The sequence below is a fragment of the Scyliorhinus canicula genome, chromosome 13 (assembly GCF_902713615.1).
Source record: "Scyliorhinus canicula chromosome 13, sScyCan1.1, whole genome shotgun sequence".
Classification (NCBI taxonomy): domain Eukaryota; kingdom Metazoa; phylum Chordata; class Chondrichthyes; order Carcharhiniformes; family Scyliorhinidae; genus Scyliorhinus; species Scyliorhinus canicula.
Genome location: NC_052158.1, coordinates 138,164,488 through 138,190,689, shown reverse-complemented (window position 1 = coordinate 138,190,689; position 26,202 = coordinate 138,164,488). Strand labels below are relative to the sequence as shown.

The 26,202-nt window shown below is 47.6% G+C and overlaps 1 protein-coding gene across 8 annotated transcripts in view; it reads left to right on the top strand.

Moving 5' to 3' along the window:
* The window catches only part of LOC119975414 (transcription factor Dp-2-like), a 225,226-nt gene that overhangs the window by 115,118 nt on the left and 83,906 nt on the right, over nt 1-26,202 (top strand). Inside the window, exon 1 of one of the 8 annotated variants that reach the window (XM_038815036.1) lies at nt 11,009-11,031. The exons of the other annotated variants lie outside the window; for them this stretch is intronic. The gene's annotated coding sequence lies outside the window, so the exon portion shown is untranslated. Of the gene's footprint in view, nt 1-11,008; nt 11,032-26,202 lie in introns of those variants that run through there. 8 annotated transcript variants of the gene reach the window in all.

The window sequence follows — 26,202 nt, the reverse complement described above, 5'->3', positions numbered from 1 at the left end:
AAGTTATTTACACTAAATGTGTGTGGTTCTGCATCACCATGCATTTGTAAACATGCCCTCCCCCCTTCCCCGTAAATGTATTTGGATTAAACCCGCCCCCCCGCCCCTTAGTTTGCACAAACACTGACCAAAATGGATCAAATATTGTTTCTAGCTGTTTTCTCTCTTTTTATTTTTATTTTGTTTTGTTGTTATACCTTCTTTTGTTTAAAAACTCTTTCTAATTTTCATTGTGCCTTGGACATTGAATGAGTAACTTGCGTGCTTGTGATACCATTATATGGCCACTTAGTTTTGGGCGTTCCTCAGAGAGGTCCAGTGGCTATTTGCTTTTTTGGAGAGCAGTGAACACCTGAAGAAGTGGATCCTGGTGGAAAATTATTCACAAATCAATTTAGTTCCTTTTACAATTCAGAAATCACTGTGAAGAGAGAAGCAGTGGAAAATACAGGGGCGAGGTCGCACAGTGGCTAGCATTGCTGCCTCACAGCGCCAGAGACCCGGCTTCAATTCCAGCCTCGGGGTGACTGTCTGTGTGGAGTCTGCATGTTCTCCCCGTGTCTGTGTGGGTTTCCTCCGGGTGCTCCGGTTTTCTCCAACAGTCCAAAGATGTGCAGGTTAGGTGGATTGGCCATGCTAAATTGCTCCTTAGTGTTCAATAGGGTAGATGGGGTTATGGGGTTGGAGTGGGTGCGTGGACCTAGGTAGGGTGCTCCATCAAGAGGACTGTGCAGACCCGATGGGCTGAATGGCCTTCTTCTGCACTGTAAGGATTCTATGATCAAATTATGGGAGAAGGTTTTTGTAACTGCCTCCCATTTTCCTGTCTCTATGCACCTGCTAAATTACATCCATTCAGGTGACCTCTGCTGTTGCACTAATGTCGGGTACCGGTTTGGCTTAGCTACTGACAGTGTCATCGCTGAGTCGGAAAGCCATGGGTTCAATGCCCGTGGGGTAATGGAGCACACATTCCCGGCTGAGGCTCCAGCATCATACTGGTGGTGTGCTGTACTTTCCAATGAGATGTTTAACTGAGGACAAGTCCGTTTTCTCGGACGGATGAAAAATAATCTGCAACTCCCTGTAGAGGGGAAATTGGTGGCCAGTGCACCAGGAGACCTCGACTGCTCTTGCCAGATGTAGGCATGGAATTATCCACCATGGGAGGAGGGATGGGGTGGCTAAATTTAACAGCTCATCAAATGGTACCTTGAGCAGTGTAGCACTTACTCCTTCAGTACTGCATGTGTGTGTGTATATGTGTGTGTGCACGTGCTGCGATTGAGACATAGTTGGCATTTAATGATTGCTCCTCGATTATGCTCCGCAAAGCCTGCCTCGGTTTAAAATTTTGTTGCTGCTTCCTGTCGCATTTCCTAACAATTAAAATCATTGCGGGCGATTGGTCCATGAATTGTTTTATTTAATTTGATAAGCTAGCAGAGCTGATGTCTTGCATTCCACAGGATGTGGGTGAACTGGCAAGGCCAGCATTTGTTGCCCGTCCCTAGTTACGCTTCAGAAGGTGGTGGTGAGCCACCTCCTTGAGCCCTTGCAGTTCGCCTGGTGCTGGTACACCCACAGCGCTGTTAGAAATGGATTTTGATCCAGCCTTTCAGTGTGGGGTGAGTTACTCATCTCAGAATTCACAGCCTCTGACCTGCTCGTGTGACCACAGTATTTAAGTAGCTCGTACAATTCAGTTTCTGCCCAATGGTGCCTGCCTGCCCCCCCCCCCCCCCCCGGAATTTTTCTAGTGGGGAATCCAGCAATGGTAATTGAATGTCATGGTTAGATTCTCTCTTGTTTAAAATGGTCATTGTTTGCATATGTGTGGCATGAATGTTGTTTGTCACTTATCAATCCAAGCCTGAATGTTGCCCAGCCCTTACTGCCTATTGGCATGGACTGCTTCCGTATCTGAGGAGTTGTGAATAGTACCAAACATTGTGCAGTCATCAGAGAACATACCCACTCATGACCTTATAATGGAGGGAAGGTCATTGATGAAGCGCCTGAAGATGGTTGGGCCTAGGGCACTACCCAGAGGAACTCCTGTGGCAATGCCCTGTGACTGAGATGATTGACCTCCAACAACCATAGTCACCTTCCTTTATGCTAGGAATGACTGCAGCCAGTGGAGGACTTGCCTGCTGGTTCTCATTGACTTTCTATTTTGCTCAGGCTTCTTGATTCCACACTTGGTTAGATGCTTGATGCCGCGGGCAGTCACTCTGACCTTCCCTAGCGAGTTCAGTTCTTTTGTCCATGCTTCGATCAAGGCTGTCAGGAGCTGAGTGACCCTGGTGGAACCCAAACTGAGCACCCGTTGGCAGGTTATCGTTGTGTAAGTGCTGCTTGGTAGCACTGTCAGTTATACTTTCCATCATTTTGCTGATGATCGAGCGTAGACTAATTGGGTGGTAATTAGCTGGTTTGGATTTGTCCTACATACCCGGGCAATTTCCAACATTGCTGGGTAGATGCCAGTGTTGTAGCTGTACTGGAGCAGCTTGGCTAGGTACCTGGCCAGTTCCAGAGCACAAGTCTTCAGTACTGTTGCCGGAAATGTTGTCAAGATCCATAGCCTTTGCAGTATCCAGTGCCTTCAGCCGGTTCTTGATATCACGTGGAATTAATTGAATTGGCGCAAGATTGGCACCTGTGGGGCAGCACGGTGGCGCAGTGGGTTAGCCCTGCTGCTTCACGGCGCCAAGGTCCCAGGTTCAATCCTGGCTCTGGGCCACTGTCCGTGTGGAGTTTGCACATTCTCCCCATGTTTTCCTGGGTTTCGCCCCCACAACCCAAAGATGCGCAGGGTAGGTGGATTGGCCACGCTAAATTGCCCCTTAATTGGTAAAAAATTAATTAGGTATCTAAATTTTTAAAAAAAAATTGGCATCTGCGACGTTGGGGATCTCCAGAAGAGGCCAAGTTGGAGAATCCACTCGACACTTCTGGCTGAAGATAGTTGCAAATGGTTCAGCCTTATCAATTATACTGATGTGTCTGGCTCTCCCATCAATATTCGTGGAGCAGCCTCCTCCTCTGGTTGGTAGCTTAAATATTGACTGTTGTCCATGATTGAATGTGGCAGGACTGCAGAGCTTTGATCTGATTTGTTAGTTATGGGATCACTTAGCTCTATTTATTGCATCCTGCTTCTGCACTCAAGTAGTCCTGTGTTGTAGCCTCCTCAGCTTGATACCTTAATTTTAGAGTCGCCAATTATTATTTTTTCCAATTAAGGGGCAATTTAGCGTGGCCAATCCACGTACCCAGCACATGGACATAGAATTTACAGTGCAGAAGGAGGCCATTCGGCCCATCGAGTCTGCACCAGTCCTTGGAAAGAACACCCCACTTAATCCCACACTTCCAGCCTATACCCGTTACCCAGTGACTCCATCTAACCTTTTTGAACACTTAAGGGCAATTTAGCACAACCAATCCATCTAGCTTGCACATCTTTGGACTGTGGAAGAAACCGGAGCACCCGGAGGAACCCACGCAGACATGGGGTGAATGTGCAAACTCCACACGGACAGTGACCCAGAGCTGGTATCGAACCTGGGACCATGGCGCTATAAGGCAGTCGTCCCAACTACTGCGCCACCGCGCTGCCCTTCCTTGGCTTCATAGTAATGATAGAGTAGGGATGTGCTGGGCCATGGGGTTCACAAATTGTATACAGTTTTGGTGCGACTGATGTCTCACAGCGTCTCATGAACGCTCACTTTTAAGCTGCTATATCTGTTCTGAGATGGTCTGTGGCATGGTGGTAATGCCACTCGACATGCTGGAGGGATATGCCAAGTGAAGATGAGATTCTGTCTTCACAAAAACTGCGGTGGTCACTCCTACCTATACTGTCAAGGATAGATGCATCCACAACAGGTAGATTGTTGAGGACAAGATCTAGTTTGTTTTTCACTCTTGTTGGTTTCCACCTGCCACAGACCCAAGTATGTTCTTTAGGGTCCAATCAGTCGTCTTGATGATGAACCTTGAAGTTCCCACCCAGAGTACATTCTATGCATTGCCACCTTGAGTGCTTCCTCCAAGTATTTTCAGCATGAAGGAGTACTGATTCATCTGAGTACTGAGGGAGGATGGTAGGTACCATGTTTGCGTTCTTGCCGTGTACAGAGTCGATCCTAAGGGCTGTACACCACTGTGCCACCACCTCTGCTGATTTAGTCCTTACAATCGGTTGTGATTGGTGGGACAGGACATACCCAGGGATGGTAATGGTGGTGTCTGGGACAAGTTATGATTCAGTAAGTATGATTATGTCAAGCTGTCGCTTAACTAGTCTGTGAGATAGCTCTCCCAATTTCGGCACAAGCCCCCTGATTCTAGTAAGGGGACTTGCAGCGTTGACGGGGCTGGGTTTGCTGTTGTCATTCTGCGTGTCTTAAGTTTATGCCAAGTCACCCACCTGGTTTTATTCCTTTTCCAATTTTCTGTAGTGGTTTGATGCAGCTGGGCCATTGCAGTGGGCAGTTAAGTGTCAACCATATTGTTATGGGTCTGGAGTCACATGTAGGCCAGACCAGATCACAGCAGCAGATTTCCTTCCCTGAAGGATATTAGTGAACCAGATGGGTTTTTACAACAATCCACGATCACTTCTTGGCACCAATACTGAGACTAGCTTTCAATTTGAACCCATGTCCCCAGCGCAGTATCCTGGGCTTCTACATTACCACTCCAATAACATTAGCACTATGTTACTGTATCCCCAGGTTGGAGCTATGAGGCCCATATACTAACTTGCACCAAGTTCCATTCACTCTTCACCCCTTGCTCACATTGCCTCCATCTGTCCTCATCACAACGCCTCCAATTAAAATTTTTTCCTCTTGCTTTCAAATCCTTGCCTGATCTTGAACCAACCTATCTCTGTGACCTATTCCAACCCGAATTTTGTTGCTCCACCATTGGCAGCTGTGCCTTCAGCTGTCTGGACCCCAAGCTGGAATCCTTTTCCTAAAATTCCTGCTTCTCCATCTCTCCCACTTCCTTTCAGAAACTTCTTAAAACTCACCTCTTTGATCAAGCCTTTGGTCACCCGTCCTTCCTGATGGGACTCGGTGTCAGATTTTGTTTGATAACACTTCCAGGAAGCAGGGTGGAATCTCGCCTCACATTAGGGGCAGCATGGTAGCATGGTGGTTAGCATCAATGCTTCACAGCTCCAGGGTCCCAGGTTCGATTCCCGGCTGGGTCACTGTCTGTGTGGAGTCTGCACGTCCTCCCCCTGTGTGCGTGGGTTTCCTCCGGGTGCTCCGGTTTCCTCCCACAGTCCAAAGATGTGCGGGTTAGGTGGATTGGCCATGCTAAATTGCCCGGAGTGTCCTAAAAAGTAAGGTTAAGGGGGGGTTGTTGGGTTACGGGTATAGGGTGGATACGTGGGTTTGAGTAGGGTGATCATTGCTCGGCACAACATCAAGGGCCGAAGGGCCTGTTCTGTGCTGTACTGTTCTATGTTCTAAAGGCACTATATAAATGCAAGTTGTTGGAGTAGTGGTTCATCCACACCATCTGCGTACTCACAATGCAGGCCTCTCGATACACAATACTGTCAGTGCTTAATGAGATAAAGCTTTTCGAAATTGCCTTGTTAAGCCTTGATGCTGCAGCATTTGCTTTTTGATGGCAGTGCCAAACATATTAATGTAATTTGTCCCTTCTGCTATTGGAAACTGTTTTATTTAAATCAGAGCGTTTGGGTCAAAGCCATTCTCTGTGTTGCAGCCCATTGCCGGCTTTCTTACAAGTTCAATCAACAGTGCCTCTATACTAACGACTGCTGCGGATGTCATTGGTAACAAACGATAGGCTTATTGGGACAGGTGGTAGCTTTTCTTGCTTCCTGGGGCATGCCAGCCAAAAACAGCTGCAGCAACTTTGCTGGTCAGTGCCAGCGAATGTTCACCACCTGTGCTGGCATTGAGAGTTGCAGGCTTTGGCACTTAAAGCACTGGAGTTGGGGCAGGTGTTCCTGCTGGAGAGTTCCCGGGTAGGGGACGGGGAGTTGCAGGGATTTCTGGAAGGGATTTCACTGCTTGATGATCTAGGCTTCCTGGAACTCGCTGCAGCTGCTTTTGCCAAATTAACTGATTTCGCATTAGGCAAGCAAGCTGTCTCGAGTAGCAGGGCTTTGATCGCAAAACTCGTGCTTCGAGTTTACTTTTAAAACACGGGAAAGGGAAAACATTTCTTCCCATCAATCCCCTGAACGTGCCATCGAACAATCTGGGATATTGGAGGCAGCAGACGTTTTTTGGGCAACAGTTTACGGATGTGTGTTGATCTAGTCACCAGACTATGGAATGAATTAAGAACTTGTACTAGGTTACATTGTGGGGTCAGGTGGGTGGGATTGTTGTTTGGGGTGGGGGCTGTGCTGTGAACTGGACAGCTTTCCAGTCTGAGCTGGAGTACGGATTTTCGAGGATGGTCTGAATGGTTCTTTTCCAATCAATTTTGAAAATCAATTGGAACGTTTAAGAAAATTCCTTTGTCCATTGAGATTTTACGTCTTGAACGTTTTAGGCCCCTTTTTTTTCGTTTTGATGAAATTTTGGAATGCTTTGCTTCAGCCTGGGAGTTCAAATGACCCCACAAGGCAAGGGGGGGGGGGGGGGGGGGGGGGGGGGGTTGTGGTGGTTTTATGGAGATTGTGGTGCTGACTATGAGTGAACTGTATTCTCATGAGCAGAAACAATAGAGAGGGAAATTTAATGAGTTGTAAACCCAGAAATGATTTGGCAGCAGCTGCTTGAGCTCATTCAGTCCCTTCATGCCGCTGAGCCGAGTAACCCAGATGATGTCATGAGTACTTGCTGTATAAAAGTGATAACCACGTAAAATCTCAATGGACAAAGGAATTTTCTTAATTTTATGTGAAGGCGGAGGACCAGAATGAGTAATGTCATTTAACCAATTAATCACTGAGTCTCGAGAGCTCCGAACGAATGGCTGATCTCGTCCAGCTACATAGTTTTCAGGGATAGCGAAGTCAATCCTAGTAACAATTGCCTTGATTGGAAGATTTTCAAACTGCAAACTGTTTTGTTTTTTTTGCCTTCCCCCAGTGTCACTCTTAAAGTGATTATTACCCAAAGCATAAATGTCTCCCTCATTGAGTCATGCTCCTATTTTATTTTAAATGCCATCATCCAGTGCGTGGCCAAAGAAACGGTAGAATCCAAATATCCGCAATGGACTTGCTTTTACCGGTAACATCCGTCCCAGTTGCCACGTGTATCTTGTTGGTTTAGTTGCTGCAGGGGCGAAAATCCAGTGTTCCGTGTGTACGAATAAAATTATTTTGCAAGTTTTGAATCTAGGCCTCGGCTCTTTTGCTTTGTCCTCGTCTCCAATCACTGCGTGAGTTGCTGTATGATTCTTCTGAACTGAAAATGACTCTTATGTAGTTGCGAGCTGCTGCAGTCGTCGCTTCTGTTTGTCTTGCAATTCATACTGTTCTTGGCTCTCTAATCTGTAAATTATTTATCTTTGCCTCCTTACTTGGGCCATATTTTTTCCTAGCGCTCTTCCTATTTTTCCTGCGGTTGGCTTTTCTCTCTTGAGACCTCTACTTAACTTCTCTTTTCCCCCTTATTTGACGCAGAATCAATCTTGTATATGCCTCAGAGTTACCCCCTACCCCCAAACTCCCTACCCACCTAAAAACATTGTGAGAGGAAGGTGGATTTCAGCCACAGAGGATAGTGATGCAGATGACTAGACGACTACCGCGCTTGTGTGTTTTGAGCATGCGAGCTTTCCAGCCCTCTGGCCCAGATTTAAACTAAACCTTTCAAAGTGTTGGTGCCCAGCACCAAATAGTGGACTTCATGTTGAGGCCCTCCGCTGGAAGACATTCATGATTCAATCCCACCCTTTCAACCCATTTCAGCCAGGTGAACACTCTGGAGGATTTTGGCACATGGTCTAACCAAACCATCAAATCCGACAGGGTTAAAGAAACATTGTCAAAGGTCAGCCCTTCTGTCCTCATAGAGTCATAGCACAGAAATTCCCTTCAGCCCATCGAGTCTGTATCAACAATAATTGCCCCTTATCCTGCCCTAATCCCATTTACCAGCACTTGTCCCATATCCTGGGGCTGGTTTAGCACACTGGGCTAAATCGCTGGCTTTTAAGGCAGGCCAGCAGCACGGTTCAATTCCTGTACCAGCCTCCCCGAATAGACGCCGGAATATGGCGACTAGGGGCTTTTCACAGTAACTTCATTGAAGCCTACTCGTGACAATAAGTGATTTTCATTTTTCATTTTCATTTCATTTTTTCATTTCATTTCCTTGAATGTGATGGTGTTTCAACTGCTCATCCAAGTTCTCTTGGAAGCTGCACTTTCAGCCTCACATTTTCTGCGGGCTCTGCCATTCTTGGCTCATCTGTTTTTCCCAGGACAGATACACCTTTAATAAAGAACAATTCATACTACAGGAAAGAAAACATCTGCTGATTGGCTGGCAAGGCCTCTATGGCTGAGGTGTTATCATGGAGTAAGCAATGGGGCCCCTGGAAAATTCAACAAAGGTGCAAGACTTGAGCATATTCCTTTTGTTTGCAGAGAATGGGTCCCATTTGAGCAAACATGAATGAGCCACGTTACAAGCATAACCCATTATTTTAAATTCATTGTTAGTGTCGGTATTAGCACACTCATGATTATTCAGCAAGTCCTTCCCAATCGTGTTGTTTGTAAAGCCTTAGACACTTCGACCAGTTTATTACTCAATCAGTTTACCCAGGTGCCCTTATTTGCAAGATGAACAAAGGACAAATGCAAATTTATTGTTCAACCAAATTTATTATTAAACACAGTAAACAGTTACCCCCTCTTAAATTATGCCAACTGTTAATAATCCCAAGATTCTTAATACTACCCATGCCGATGAACTCAGTCGAGCTGCTGTTCCAATTCTCAGAGTCTCTGTTGTCTCAGGGCCTTCGTCCACGAAGGTGGGTCTTGCACGCTGCTTCCTTCCATCCTCTGTTCTGTAGTTGAATCCCCTCTGTTACCCCTGCATCGAGTTTCGCTAGTGAATGTGGTCAATCTTTATACCCCTCTTCGTGCATTTCCAGAAAGTTCGCTGGCCCTCAGCTAATGAGGCCTTGAGGCGGGGGTTACAACACACAATGGAATTGGCAATTGCATCTCTACAGGACACCAGGAACCCACCCCCAGGGTCCATCTCCAGGTACATTGTCCACACGTAACCTTACCCCATAAAAGATGATCTAGGTGCCAGAGAGCCTGACTTCATCTTGGCAATCCACAACAATCCATCCATTTAAATGGGGCCGATTGACTCCTAATGGCCTGTTTGCAGCTCAGGCCCAGACTTGCCCCGGTGGCGGATGTTGGGGACCCAGTGTACTCCAACTTGGCTTCGAATTCCCATCAGGCCAGTCTGTGGTTCTGATTGTGGTTTAATGTAAAATGTCCATTTCTTAATTTGAAGTGTCCAATTCTATACCAGGCCTTAAATTCAGGCTCTTGGCCAGTTTACCACACACATCTAATAGTAGACATTTTGTTTTGGGTTTTGCAAGCACAGGCTGGATGAATACAGCCTGTACTCTGTCTATTATAAACAGCTGAAGGAAAATATAGGGCGTGATTCTCAAGCCAAGTTGCGCTCAAGCGAGAGCACAACGCGGCCGGATAATCCCGGGAGAAGCTTCCCGACAGGCTTTGCGCCTCACGAAATTCTCAAGTCCTGCGAGATGTCGAAGTCGGAACTCTGCCCCAAATGGGTTGGACTGAATGAAGCTCGCAGAAGTAGGTCGTAAACCTACTTATGACCTACCTGCTTGGGGTCCACCGACCTCCTTTCATTCTCCGGCCTCCCCAGGGAGGCCTGCAGCCGTACGCTGGTCAGTGCTGGTCCACACAAACATGGGCCAGGCAGAACGGCACCCAGGGGCGGGGGGGGGGTCTCCCGGGCCATTGGAGACCCCTGGGTGGTCAGAGTAAGTTCAGGGTGGTCCCGGAACATGGGCACCTTGCCACTGCCACCCTGGCATTGCCAAGGTGCTTGGATGGCACTGCCAAGCTGGCAGGAGCACTGGGTGCCAGGTGGCAGTCCAAGGGCGCCCGAGTGCCAAATGGCATGGCTAGGAGGCGTGGGGCGCCATGCCCAAGAAATGAAAGTGATGGGGGGGCTTTGAAGGGTGGGGGAGTGCAGGGCAAGTAAGTAGGGGCCTCTGGGAGGTTGGGTGGGTGTCCTAGAAGGGAGGGGGTGCTGTAAGGGGGCCTTAAGAGGGGGAGCTCCCAGGGACTGCATAATGAGGTGTCCTCACTTGGGGGGTGTGGGGTCGTGTCCATGTGTGTGTTGGGGGTGACATTGCCCATGGGTGGGAGTGATGGGGACCCACAAGGTCACTTAGAGATCAGGGCACCCTTTCGAAATGGCGGCCCAATCTCTGAGTTCAGCTCCCCAGTGCTAAAAGATTCTGTGTGGTCTAACCCAGTGGGAGACTACCCAGTGCCCAAAAAACTGACATGTCATTGAATAGCGGTGAGGAACTCGCCCGCTCAAAACCCGCCACAAATTAATTTAAGAGATTTTTTTGGGAGAATTGCACCCATAGTTGGATTCAATTATCCATTTTGAGTTGACTTGCCAACCACTCAATACTTCTGTACTATCAAACTACTGTGGAAATAAATGTGCCTGCCTATGGATTAGAATAGAACTGACTGGAATGCTTCACAAAAGACTCGACAAGCCGAATGGTCTCCAGTGCCAGAAGAACTTTATTATGCGAAGTATACTTGCGTCCTTTTCCAACAATTATTACTCATCTAAAGTGGACTTAAACTTTGTCCTTCAGGTTATCAAGGGTTGGGCCTATTTTCTGTGGAAAATAATCCCCAAATTGAGTAGCTGGATTACCGGCAGGTCGGTCTAGGATCCGGTGTCTGGGACTGGTTCAGCAATGAGTCATGAGGGAACAGGGAGAGATGCGCATCTAATAAAGGTAATGAAACCTGACCGAGAAGGCAAACAAAAACCGAACAAACACACCTTTTTTTTGTTGGGTTGGGGGGGGGGGGGGGGGGGGGGGGGGGGGGGGGGGGGTAGTAGTCAAATTAGTGTCCCAGCTCATTATTGCAGCCTGCACTTTTCTTGCCCTTCTCCAGAATGAGTTGGGTGCTGTTTGTGCTGCAGTACCTCAGCCAAGGTGTCATTATTCCCATGGGAGCCATGAAGGTGTGCGATGTCAGACTATTTTATTATAGCAATACAAAGCATTAAGGACGCAGTCCATTCAGCCTTTTTGAAAGAGCAGTCATGCTTAGTCCAGCACCTCTGCCTTTTGCCCCTACCCCTGTACGTCCCATCCTCAAGTATCTGTCCGATTATCTTTTGAAATTATTTATGGAGAATCAACTTGGAGAATCCACCTTTTCAGGTGGAAAGTTCCTAATCCCGACAACTCTGATTGGAAATATTGGGTGGGCTTCTCCCATCGGGTGGCTAAGTGCCGACGCCGGCGTAAAAACGCGAGTGTTTTACTCCAGCGTTGGCGCCCGTTCCGGGACCACATTCTGCGGCCCACAGTGGGGTAGCATGGCACTGGAGCGGCCCACGCCACTCCAGCTGCCGATCCCTGAGTGAACCCGGCGCCGCCCCCAGACCCTTCAAGGCCGAGGTCCCGCCGGCGGGACTCGGCTTTTTGATTATGTCCGCTCGGCCCCACCGGGCTGGAGAATTGGCACGCTGGCCCAGGCCGGAGAGTTATCGCATACCCCGACCGGTGCCACGCCGGCCCCAATGCCGCCGCTTCTCCGCTCTGCGGAGAATCACGTCCCAGCATCGGGGCGGCGTAGCGCGATTCGTGCGGCCCGCCGGTGATTCTCCGATCCGGCAGAGGGTCAGAGAATCCCGCCCATTATTCCTCATCTGCGGTACGGTGGCTCAGTGGTTAGCACTGCTGCCTCAGCTCCAGGGTCCCAGGTCCAAGTCCGGCCTCGGGTGACACTCTGTGTGGAGTTCACACTTCCTCCCCGTGTCTGCCTGTCTTTCCTCCGGGTGCTTCGGTTTCCTCCCACAGTCCAAAGATGTGCAGCCAAAAGAGAAAATGCTGGAAAATCTGAGCAGGTCTGGCAGCATCTGTAGGGAGAGAAAAGAGCTAATGTTTTGAGCCCAGGTGACCCTTTGTCAAAGCTGAAAGATGCGCGGGTTAGGTGGATTGGCCATGCTAAATTGCCCCTTAGTGTCCAAAAAGTTAGGTGTGATTACTGGATTGCAAGGAAATGTGGGCTTAAGTATCTTTCAGTCAAATCGCTTTTCCTTTTAGGTAGGGTGCTCTTTCCAAGGGCCAGTGCGGATTCGATGGGCAGAATGGCCCTTTTCTGCACTGTAGATTCAATAATTCTATCTGCTCTTTACAATGTTGAATCCAGAATCTGGTTATTATTGACCTAGTGAGAGGGAATTATTTTTCTCTCTATGCCTATCCTATTAACATTGCTTATCACCTTGAAGAGCTTTAATCAGTCACCCCTTAACATTCTCTGTTTCAAGGAGAACAGTCCTAGCTTTTCCAACACTTTCTCAAAACTGAAATCCCTCACCCCTCGGGGCAAAAGCCTGAGACATTAAAGGGGCGGGGTTCTCCCAGCCCTGTGCCAGGCCGGAGAATCCGCGCGAACGGGCCACACACCCCGACTCCGGCGCGGAGAATCGGCGCCATTGGTGCCGGGATGGTTGGCGCGGCGCCGTTCTAACCTGCTCTGGGCCGGTGGGACCTCGGCGTGTAAGGGTTGGGTGATGGCCTGTGGGGGGGAGGGGGGTGGTGGGGGGCTCCGATGTGGCCTGGCCCATGATCAGGACCCACTGATTGGTGGGCCGGCCTCTGTGGCTGGGGGCCTCCTTTCCTACGCCCCGCCCCCTGTAGCCCTGCACCATGTTGCATCGGGGCCGGCACATTGAAGGGCGCCACTGCGCATGTCCTCTTTGGCGCCGGCACAACTGCACATGCGCGGATCCCGCGGCGCACAGTTTGCGCGACATGCAACGGCGTTTACGACGGCGTGGGCACTCTGCCGCGGGATTGGAGAATCCCGCCCCCCACCTTTGCATCCCATTTTCTGACTGGATAATGTGTTTTGAGGGATTGCTCGGCATATCTTCTCTCTTCCCTACAGCCCACTCTGTTTGCATTCGATTCGCAAGCACATTTCCCAATTCCCTACTCGTGCAAATGTGTTTCCTTTTTAAGAACAAAACTGCTGCAGTGAAATTATGTGGTTTTGACTCGCGTTGCATTCAAAACAGGAAGACTTGAAAGGAAAGCGATTTGACTGAAAGATAGAGTGCAGGGAAGGCCCTTCTTCATGAAGAGCTTTTTGCTTCCATTTTAAAACTCCAGTCTTGTGCTCAAGGAATATAAGAGGATATTCTCCTACATGTGCCAGCACTTCATCAAGGGGTGGATTGCAGCTGAGCACGCGGTAAATTTGGGTGATGAGGACCTACCCCATCTCCGTATCCAACTTGGATATCCAGCCTCTGCTGGCTGCTCATTCCTTCCCCACTACATACAAATGGCAGTGAGGAGACGGGGATAAGGGTCCAAGGCACGTTTCCCTCCTTTCCCACCCCAGATATCACCTCTGTTTTGTGGAATGTGGGGGTGGGTCCAGTGTAGTGGTGGTACAGGATCCCTGGCCTCCCAGTGGACCCTGCGAGATTTGTAGTAATTGACAAAACGCACTCTGGCTTAATTCGGCCTTGAACACAAAAACCCACTGTACAGCCTGAGGTAGAAAACATACAAATAACAGAGACGGCAGAAGGGAGCGTCAAGGGAGGGCACTTTACAACCTTCTGGAGCTCAACAATTTGCAAGAAAAACCACTGCTCCTGTATTTTTCAGAGAGCAGGTGCTGATAATGATTCTGCTGTTGACATTTACAGCTGCGGTGGAGACCCATTCTTTCTTTTTCCATGTCCATATTCCCTTTGCATGGTATCTTCACCCCTTTTTTGTCATTTGCCATACATGCTCGTACAAAAGTCAAATCATTGAGACCAATTTTTAGGGCTAAGGTCATGAGGTTGACTTTTACACGGGCAATGTTGTTGAGGGATTGACATGCACGCCTGATTTGGGCCCAAAGAAGAGTGTCACAACCGAATGAATGCTAAATAAATTCCTATTAATTATAAGTCATCATTAGATCACTATTATTGAATGAATAATAACAAAACTTAAACATATCAATGTTTGGGAGGGGCTAGCATGGTGGCGCAGTGGTTAGGACCCGGGTTCGATCCCGGCCCCAGGCCACTGCGCCGTGTGGAGTTTGCACATTCTCCCCGTATCTTCGTGCTTCTCACCCCCCACAACCTAAAAAGATGTGCAGGGTAGGTGCATTGGCCACGCTAAATTGCCCCTTAATTGGAAACAAAGAATTGGGTACTCTAAATTTATATTAAAAAAACATATAAATGTTATCAACCTTTAATTACCAGTATTCATTTTCATTAGTATTTATACAATTACAATGAAATCCAGGATTACACTTTGCTTCTGAAATTTTGGGGCTTTTGATGTCTCCAAGCTAATGGGGTAAACTGTACCCGAAGTATATGAAAAATTACGATTTTTAGGTCAGAAGTCATGGTGTCATGTTTTACATGCGTTTATGTATGTTAACTTCCTACTTTCCACCTTATCACAGACCTTCCCTTTTGTTTTCCATGCATCCCACCATGCATTTTCCATGCATCGGTCCGTAGCCTTGGATGCTATGGCATTTCAGCTGCTCGTCTAAATGCCTCTTAAATGTTGTGAGGGTTCCCACCTCCATCACCCTTTCAGGCAATGTTCCAGATTCCCACCACCCTCTATGTGAAAAGGGTATTCCACAAATCCCATCTAAAGCCCCTGCCCTTTACTTTCCGGTTCAGACCCAATGTCACAGTCCTGAAATGTTAACTGTATTCCTTTCCATGGTTACTGCCTGACCTGTTGAACAGTCCCAACACTCACAGTTATTCTTACATTAGGCCCGTTTATTTGTTGTTTACTGTTGTTTCAAGCTGATTGACAAAAGAACCAGAGTTGAGATGGGGAGAATTTATTTTTCCACAAGGCGACTTATGATGGATATCTGGAATGCAATGGAAGCAAATTCAGTAATAATTTTCAACAGAGTGTTGAACAATTGCTCAAAATAGGGAAAAGGTGTACAGGGCTGCAGAGAAAGAGCAGAGGAGTGGGACTAATTTTATGGTTCTTTTGTCGAGGTGGCAGAGGCTCGATAGGCTGAATGGCCTCAGCTTGTGCTTTTTGAGTACTGTGCATTTCTGGGATACCAACATTTGTTTATCGTCTCCCTGTGAAATGTATCAACCCAAGTGGATAATGGGGATCCTGTAGATGTAGTATGTCGGGACTTCTGGAAGGTGTTTGATAAGGTGCGACATAGAAGGTTAATGCACAAGATTAGGGGTAATTTATTAGCTTATATAGAAGACTAGCTGACAGACAGAAGACAGAGTCAGGATAAATGGGTCTTTTTCTGGATGGCAAGATGTAACTAGTGGGGTGCCACAGACTATTTACAATCTATATTAACTTGGATACAGGGATAGGAGGTTCTATAGCTAAATTTGTGGATGGCACTAAAATAGGTGGGACAGTAATTTGCAATGAGGAAATCAGAACCTACCAAATGGATATAGATAGGTTACGTGAGTGAGCTAAAATGTGGCAGATGGAGTTGAAAGTGGATAAGCGTGAGGTCATCCATTTTGGTCAGAAAAATAGAAAGGCAACTAATTAGCTAAATGGGAGAGATTTTGGGGTGCTCCAATGCAGAGGGATCTGGGTGTCCTTGTGTATGAGTCACAGAAAACTGGCATGCAGGTGCAGCAGGTAGTAAAGAAAGCAAATGAGATGTTGACATTTATATCTAAAGGAATTGAGGATAAAGGTAAGGAAGTGTTGTTGTAACTGTGGTAAGACCGCAGCTGGAGCATTGTGCACAGTTTTGGTCCTCATATTTGAGGAAGGATGTAGTGGCATTGGCGGCAGTTCAGAGGAGCTCACGAGATTGATTCCAAAGATGAGGAGTTTGTGGCACGAAGAGAGATTGAACAGTTTTAGGCCTTTACTCTCTAGAGTTTAGACGAATGAGGGGAGATCAAATTAAGGAATACAAGGTGATAAATGGTATGGGTGAAGTAGACATGGAGCGGACGCTTCTTCTTATGGGGCATTCTAGAACGGGTGATCATAGTCTCAGAATAAAGGGTAGCAAATTTAAAACAGTTGAGGAGAAACAACTGCTCCCAAAGGGTTGTGAATCTGTGGAATTTGTTACCCAGAGTGTGGTGGATGCTGGGACAGTGAGTAAATTTAAGCAGGAGTTAGACGGATATTTAATTGGTCGAGGGTTGAAGGGTTATGGAGAACTGGCACGGCCGTCGAGTTTAGCCCATGATGGGATCAGCCATGATCACATTGAATGGTGGGGTAGGCTCAAGAGGCTAAAGTGCCTACTCCTGCTCCTCGTTCTTGTGTTCTAAAAAAGAACTATTCCGTCTGATTTTACCTTCCAGCTCTTGGTCTGTAGCCCTGATGGTACCAGTACCTCAAGCACAAATCTAATGTTCTTGATTAATAAGGGGATTTCTTAATTCTTAAGGGGATCAGGGGTTATGGAGAATGAAGAAGATATCAGCTGTGATCGGATGACGGAGCAGAACCGATGGGCTGAATAGCCTAATTCTGCTCCTATACCTTATGCTCTTATGGAGATGTGCTTGCTCTGGGCATACCCACAGCTTTGTCAATTATGCCAGGCTGAGGTGAGCATCGAATCTCTGTATCAAAACTCAGAGCTGGGAATTCTGAATAGCCTGCCCAGTACAGGGCTGAAAGGAAACCGTGGCCCAGACTTTTCCGACAGGTTGGGAGTACAATAATTCAGTCCACTAATCCTCGCTGTTGGCTTCTTCTGGTTTCGGAAACTCCGAGAACAAAAACCAAACATCAGACAAAAGGCTTACCCTGTCCTCCTACCATCATCTGCAGCAATGATTCGCAGTTTCTCTGAAACCATGGATTAAACCTTCTCCACCGTGAAAACACGGAATCGAAGCAAGCCCTTGCCTCATTGTTTAAGATCTCTGTATATCTTTCTCACCGAGTTTTCAGCCCACGAGCCCTCTCTCACTCTATCCCTCTATTCCTTTCTCCCTCATGTATTTATCTATCTGCCCCTTGAGTGCATCATTTCACCTTTTTAAAAAAAGTTGTCTTTGTTTTCATTATTAAACAAATGAGCAATTTCCCAAGTTTTCCGTTTATCATAGACTCCCTACAGGGCAGAAAGAGGCCATTCAGCCCATCGAGTCTGCACTGACCTTCTGAAAGAGCACACCACCCAGGCCCACTCCCCCCACCCCTTTTGGGATAGATCAGTTTGGGAGAGGTTACTGACTTGTTTCATCTGAATATCAGAATCCTAAATATGCGACAGGTCCTCTGTCAATTGGCATCGCTAACCGAATGTTCCGTGAGGCATGTGTGCTACCCTTCATACTCAAAATCAATACTTCCCCATTTTCTAGCCAGCAGGCAGAAGATAAACTTCAGTTTTGTAGTAAACATTTTGTCAGAAGTGCTGAATGGGTGGCGACAGATTACGGGGGAATCATTGAACCGTGGAGGCAAGACCACTGGATCATGAAGTCTGAACCCCTCCACTCGATCACTGCCTTGCATCCTCTGTGGGTTTTCGTTTTAATAAACTTTTTATTGAGGTATTTTTGGTATTGTAACAACAACAAAATAAACAATGTACAAACTATAAACATAGTGCAAAAGCCGTCTCCCCCCCTACTCTAAGCTAAACTAACCCCCCCCCCCCCCCCCCCCCCCCCTTCTGCTGACGATTAATTTTCTGGGAAGAAGTCGACGAACGGTTGCCACCTCCGGGCGAACCCTAACATTGACCCTCTCAAGGCGAACCTGATTTTCTCCAAACAGAGAAAGCTAGCCATGTCCGATAGCCGACTTCGGGGGCTTTGAGTCCCTCCAAGCTAATAGTATCCGTCTCTGGGCTACCAGGGAAGCAAAGGCCAGAGCGTCTGCTTCTTTCTCCTCCTGGATTCCCGGGTCTTCCGACACCCTGAAAATCACCACCTCTGGACTCAGCGCCACCCTTGTTTTTAACACCGTGGACATGACATCTGCAAATCTCCTAAGCTTCGGACATGCCCAGAACATGTGGACTTGGTTTGCTGGTCCTCCCCACATTTTGCACACCTGTCTTCCACCCCAAAGAATCAGCTCAACCGGGCCACTGTCATGTGAGCCCGGTGAACCACCTTGAATTGAATCAGGCTGAGCCTGGCACATGTTGCGGACACGTTGACTCTACTCAATGCGTCCACCATAGAACATCCTCTATCCTCCCAGCTCCTCCTCCCACTTGCGCTTCAGCTCCTCGGTCTGCGTCTCCTCTGACCCCCAAAAGTTCCTTGTAAAAGTCAGAGATGCTCCCTTCTCCTACCCACCCTCTGGAAACTACCCTGTCCTGAATCCCCCTTAGCGGTCGGAGCGGGGAGGTTGACACCTGTTTACGTAGGAAGTCCCGCACCTGCAGATACCTGAATTTGTTTCCCCTCGCCAACCCAAACTTCTCCTCCAGTGCCCTCGTACTCGGATAGCTCCCTTCTGTAAACATAACCCCCATCCTCTCAATCCCTGCTCTCCGCCATATCTGGAACCCCCCATCCATACTTCCCAGGGCAAACCGGTGATTATTACCGATTGGGGGCCAGACCGATGAAACAGGAGTAGGCCATTCGGCCCCTCGAGCCAGCTCCGCCACTCAGCAGAATCTTGGCTGTTGTCATTGATGGTGTGTTGAACTCCTTGTCTTTCAGATTATTCCTGGGCTGCTTTGATAGGGGCGAGTGGGACTAATGGTGAATTTATCAAGCATGAAATATAACGATTAACAGCCCATCAAACAGAGGAGGTTTAAACTTCCAATCGCTGGTTTACCCCCCCCAGATTCCTCACAACAGTGGTCATATCTACGGGAACCTGGGCAATTTGTCCTATACTTACCCTGTTTTTTTACACTGATTTAGTTGGAGTTTTTCCTAACAGGTGTAAAGTGTGCTCAGGAGTGCAGCTCAAAGTCCTTTTCTCTGATGTTTGTATTTAAAATGATGAAGGTTGTTTGGAGGTTGGTGGGAGGAAGGAATTATTGGCTAGGGGATTGACATTGTATTTGTTATCGCTGATTGTTTGTTGGTGAATGTAAATTTGGATGAAAATGTGAAAAAGGAGAATAAAGATATTTTTTTTAAAAAAAGGAGTACAGCTCAAAGTACATCAGCTAGAGTGTCAAAACTCTCCAACACACAGTAATAGGCAACCCCAATATAGTTCAACCCTATTCCAGACAATATTCAACACCCCCATTCCAGACAATATTCAACACCCCCATTCCAGACAATATTCAACCCCCCCATTCCAGACAATATTCAACACCCCCATTCCAGACAATATTCAACCCCCCCCATTCCAGACAATATTCAACCCCCCCATTCCAGACAATATTCAACACCACCATTCCAGACAATATTCAACCCCCCCCCATTCCAGACAATATTCACCCCCCCCATTCCAGACAATATTCAACACCCCCATTCCAGACAATATTCAATTCCCCCACCCACCCTCACTCCAGACAATATTCAAATCCCCAGCCCCACTTCAGACAATATTCAATCACCCCATCCCTACTCCAGACAATATTCAATCCCTCCATCCCTACTCCAGACAGTATTCAATCCCCCCACCCCCATTCCAGACAGTATTCAACCCCCCCACTCCAGACAATATTCAATCCCCCCACAATATTCAATCCATCCACTCCCACTCCAGACAATATTCAATCCCACCCCACCCCTACTCCAGACAAAATTCAATCGCCCTACCCCCACTCCAGACAATATTCAACCCCCACATTCCAGAACCGCCGGCAGAACCACCAGCGTGGTTCCGCTCATGCGTGTGTTTCCTGCGCAGGGAGGTTCTTCTCTGCGCCGGCCATGGCGGAGTCCTACAGAGGCTGGCGCGGAAGGAAAGAGAGCCAGATTTGGAGGAACAGTGTACTGGGATGGTTATTGTGGGGTTGGAGAAGATTATATAGCAAGACCCTGAAGGCATTTAAGTGCATGGATGATCATTTTAAATTTGTGACATTCTGGGAACAGGTGCCAGCAAGTAACCTTCAAGCTACACAAGTGCCAAGCACTATCTCCAACAGCCAGAGAGTCACCACCTCCCCTTGATGTTCAACGGTTTTACCATTTATGAATCCTGCGCTATCAATATCCTGGAGGTCACCATTGATCAAAAAGATAACTGGGCCAGCCATAAAAATAGGGTGGCTACAAGAGCGTGCCAGAGGCTGGGAATTCTTCAGTGAGTAACTCACCTCCTTTCTGCCATTTGCAATGCACAAATCAGGTGTGCGATGGAATACATCTACTTGCCTGGATCAGCAGCTCCAACAACACTCGAGAAGCTCAACGTCATCCACGACAGAGCAGCCTGCCTGATTCGCACCTCATCCACCACTTTAAACATTCTACCCCTCCACCACTGCCTATTGTGGAAGTACTGGGCACGATCTCCAAGGTGCACCGCAGCAACACTCCAAGGCTCCTTCAACAGCGCCCCCCAAACACATGTTCTCTACAGCCTGGAAGAAGAAGGGCAACAGACTTGGGGTCTGGATGTGACAAAGACATGAATGTGTATTTCAGTGGGTGGGTTGAAGGAAGGGAAGATATGGGCAGGGATGGGGAGAAGATAATGTATCTCATAGTAATGTCATCAAGGAGCTGAGGAAGAGAAGGGGGACTAAGATGGTGGATTCTTCTGGGACTCTAGAAGCAGTGGTGCAAGGGCTGAAAATAATCCACAGCTGGAAGATCTGCTAACTACAATTGAAGGCAATGGTTGGAACCAAGTTAAAAGCAGTCCTACTAAGCAGGGCAACTAAAGAGAGGAGACCAATCTGACTGACCATGTCAAAATGTTGCAAAAACAAGATGGAGAAATGCACCAAGGTCACAGAGGACATGTTGTTTGTGACATTGATTTCAGCGCAGTGGAAGGGTTTGAAACCTGATTGGAGTGATTCAGATCCGAAGCTATGGAAAAGGCAGGCATAATTTTAGAAGGCAATGCCATGTTCAAGGAGTTTGGAGAATAAAGAGAGGCCAGAGATGGGAGTGGCACAAGAGAGTGAAGAGCAATAGCGCTTGATGCTGTCGAGCCAGATCTGACGATGGATGACTAAACAGGTTGTATGCTCAAACCGGCAACCCTTGGACTTGAGGGAGCGAAGATGGGGTCCACTCCAGGGGGATTGGCCATGATGGAAGACAGTAAATCCTTTTACTCAGGCTAAGGCCATCAAAGGTAGATGTGAAGGTAGTGGTTGAGCAAATAGACAACTGCAGACAGTTAAAAGCCAAAGGCAGATAGTTGGCAGCTCGAAATTGGATGCCGTAATGTGCCTGGCCAGTGATTAAATTGGAGTGGTTTGAGATGTAACTACATAGCTATGAGGTGGGAGTGGATAGTTTGGGTTATTTACTTTGGAAAAAGCAGGCTGAGGGGTGACTTAATTGAGATGTACAAAATTATGTGGGAAAGTGATAGAATGGACAGGATAAAATTGTTTCCCTTGGTGGAGACTTCAGGGGACATAGATTCAAGATGAGTGGCAGAAGGATTAGAGGGGACATGTGGAAGGACTATTTTACGCAGAGGGTATTGGGAGTCTGGAATTTGTTGCCTGCGTTGGTGGTAGAGGTAGAGACCCTCCACTTTTTTAAAAGGTACCTGGATCTGCACCTCAAGTGCTGTAAGCTACAGGGCTTTGGATCCAGTGCAGAAAGGTGAGATTAAAAAGGGCACCTGGGTGTCCTCGGGCTGTCACGGACAAGATGGGCCGAAGGGCCTTCTCCTGTCCTGTAACTTTTCTATGGTCCTGTGTTTCTGTCTGTGATTGAGGCCATGGTAGTCGATAAGCCATGTAAGATGGCAAATCTGCGGGAGTGCTGGGAAGATGGCTATGGAAGAGTTTGGCATATAAAACAAAACTTAGAATGATCTGGAGAAACGGAAGTGAAGTACTAATGTAGCAGTGGACCTGTAAAATTCTCAGCAGTTATCATTAAAACATTCTGATTCCATTAGAGCCATGTTTAAGACTGAGTGGGAACAGTTGAAGCCCTTACGATCTGGTACTGGTACCTCTGTGGGACTTTGGCCGGAGTATAAAGTTGCTGTTTCCTGCAGGTTTTGTAGCTCAGTCTCGAACAGGCTGCAGAAGGAAAGAAGTCAGATTGCTTATTAATCGGCTTTCACTAAACCCAATTTCCATTGGAGCAAAGCCTGGTCTGAACATTCCTTGCGAGAATCTTTTGCTGTAATAATAATCTTTATTATTGTCGCAAGTAGGCTTACGTTAACACTGCAATGAAGTGACTGAAAAGCACCTAGTCGCCACACTCCGATGCCTGATCGGGTACACAGAGGGAGAATTCAGAATGTCCAATTTACCTAACAGCACGTCTTTTGGCACTCGTGGGAGTAAACCCACGCAGACACAGGGAGAACGTGCAGATTCAGCACAGACAGTGACCCAAGCTGGGAATCAAACCTGGTGCTGTGAAGCATGAGTGCTAACCACTGTGCTACCGTGCTGGCCATAGCATAGCAACCTTGAGGTTGTGGATAGATGGTGCTGAGCACGATCCTCTGTCACGTGCACCCCAAAGGCCTTCCACAAAGCCATCGTCCCAATCTTTGGGACTGGTTTAGCACAGGGCTAAACAGCTGGCTTTTAAAGCAGCCCCAGGCAGGCCAGCAGCACGAGTTCAATTCCCATACCAGCCTCCCCGAACAGGCGCCGGACTGTGGCGACTTGGGGCTTTTCACAGTAACTTCATTTGAAGTCTACTTTTGACAATAAGCGATTTTCATTTAATTTCTTTTGCCCAGCTACAAAATGGTGTTCCTTGCTTCTCCAATTGAGACTTGATGGTTTTGTGAATTGGGTCAAATTCTTCAGTCCTACTACAGGAGTCAGCTGCAAATACCAGAATATTAATATATTCCCAACACGGGGCAGTCTGACTTTATTTGCCCCGTCACCGGTCTACACTGGAACCAGTTCCTGAACTTTCACCAAAGCACAAACATACAAGCTTCCCAAGTCACTGACAAACTTGAGCAAAATAAAGGTGTGTTTGCAAGGAAAGGAAAAAGCAAAGGTATACTTTCAAGGCCATATGGTAGCACCATTAGTCAGTCAAATGCTACCTCAGTGACCATATGGAGAACAAATCAAGTAGGCCGTGTAAACATGCCTTTAGCATATGGTCGCGGCATTGGAGTATGACCACAGCTGGGCTGTGGTGAGGAAACCTGGTGCACCCTTTGGTCCTGGTGCATTGCCCGCATCAAAACTAACTAAAATGGCTCGGTAGTTAGATCAGCATGACTGCATCGCCATCTGCCAAAGGCTTTTAAAAAAAAAAAATTATTTTAGGCTATCTATTTCATCACAAAGTGAGCTTTGCAGCATATGGGGAAGGGAAGGAAAAGGGGGCGATTTGGATTGAAATGCAGTAATAACGGAAAGATGTTTCATTGTTGAAACTTTCAGCGCGTGGCCACCAGTAACATTTGTTAAGCTGTCCTGATTTTCACTGATTACAGAGGAGATGGGAGAAATAACGCGATGACACTTGAAAGTTTCCAGGGTTTGGGTTTGCTCTCTGCTGTAAAATCTGAGCAGATTTCATTATCGTGCCCCCCCCCCCCCCCCCCCCCCCCCCCCCCCCCCCCGCCCCCTGCCAACACCTTCCACATGAAGAAAGATGACTTTATTCAGTGGCTGCAAGTAACCTTGTTGGAAGCTAATTATTCTCATTGAAATAAATGTGAGATCCCATGGGCTGCACTGGTGGCAGTAGGAGGCCACCGAGATATTGTACGCACGTCAACTCCAAGGATCCTCCAAGCAACTGGGAAAGTTGCTGAAACTTTTCAACTGCAGAAGCTTCGTTGTTACCATGCTGATGGATAAGGCAAAAGCAACTTCTCCAATTTTTCTGCGATTTCATGAATCTCATCAATCTGACTCATGACATTATTTGCTTTAAATATTCCCAGTGAGAGGGACGCTCTTGGTGTGTTGGAATTTTGTCTAAGAACCTTGAATGAGATGTAAAAACTGTTAGCTAAGTGGTTCGTTATATTGATTCTTCAGGTGGGATGCAGTGGCACAAGTGTTTGGCATTCTTGGATTCTTTAAAATATTTCCACTGCGTAACATCACGATGATGTTGTAATTTACAGGTTAGCAAATTGAGCTGCTCTCAGCATCTATCCTGTCAAACCCACCCCCCCCCCCCCACTCCGGATAATCCGATATGTCTCCACGAGATCTATCATAAACTCCCCCCTGAGTGCTTCACTGCTGCTTAACTCCACCCATAATGTTTCCCTTGCTTGGCCGCTCTTACTGAAATTCAGCTGTGTACTGTTACAAATGTATCTTTTATCATTATAGATACTCTTTTCTTTCCCAATTACCCTGTCCTTTATTAACATCCTATATCATCAAATGCTTGTGTTACGAATATCTAGTTCATGGTTCATGTGTTTTAGAATGCAACTTGTGGTTTAAGAATTAAAGTTTAATTGTAGAAGATGGGGGCATCATTGCGAGGCTGTTAGCTACTCTTTGGGAAGGTGCGGGTCTACCATGCTTGGAATTTATCACATTGGTCGGGGCTATGTCTTCCAATGGCGGCCATGGGATGAGTGGTCGCACATTTGGTGGCTCCTGCTTGAAGTGGAATTGTTTGGTCCTTATCCATTCACGGGGGTGGGGGCTTTGCTGGTACATAGTACAGGAACAGACAGAGCTGAGGATTCTCCTTCGGGTGGGCATGTCGCAGCCATGTCAAACAAGGAGTGCATCCGTAAAGGGTCAACAGTCAGACCAGGAGCTTTCGCGGAGTGCGATAGAAGGAAAGATGGCGGAGAGCTCTGTGGCGTTGTTGCCCGCTCAGTGGTCCAACGGAACAGATGGTGGAGTTTTTGACAGTCAAGTTCCGGCAGCAAAGGTAGGAGGGCTCAGAGGACCTGGCTAAGGTGGCTGACCCGATTCGGGCAGCTATTGAGAGAGTGGAGCACAGGTTGGATGCACATAGTGCATCGCTCCAAAAAGTGGAAGGGTCAATGGCGGACCATGAGGACTGGCTGGCCCCATTGGAGGCAGAGATTACGTTGGAGGGTCAATGGAAGTTGAGGGAGAAAGTCGTCGATTTGGATAATTGGTGGAGGAGGCAGAATCTTTGGATTGTGGGGTTGCCCGAAGGCATTGAGGGAACACAGGCCACAAAGTATGTAGCGAGCATGCTTAGGAAGTTGGTGGGGGAGTGGGTCTCTGATTGATCAACCCCCGAGGTCGATCGAGTGCACAGGTCATTGAGGAGGAGGAGGCCGAAAGCAGCCAAGGACGATGCAGGTTCGGCTGTACACATATCTAGACATGGAGAAGATTCTGTGGTGGGTGAAGGAGATGAGGTGTACCTGGGAAGGGAATATGATTTGGGGCTACCACGGTACCACAAGTGGATAGCACTGTGGCTTGGCAGCGCCAGGGTCCCAGGTTCGGTTCCCCGCTGGGTCACTGTCTGTGCGGAGTTTGCACGTTCTCCTCGTCTCTGCGTGGGTTTCCTCCGGGTGCTCCGGTTTCCTCCCACAGTCCAAAGACGTGCAGGTTAGGTGGATTGGCCATGCTAAATTGCCCTTAGTGTCCAAAATGGTTAGGAGGGGTTATTGGGCTATGGGGATAGGGTAGAAGTGAGGGCTTAATGTGGGTCGGTGCAGACTCGATGGGCCGAATGGTCTCCTTTTGCACTGTATGTTCTATGTTGTATGATCTGGGTACGGAGCTGGCGAAGCACTGGGCTGAGTTTAATAGGGTCAAAGCGGCCCTGTTCAAAGGAGGAGTGGTTTTTGGGGTGCTGTACCCAACCAAGTTGTGGGTCACATATCAGCACCAGGCATTTGACA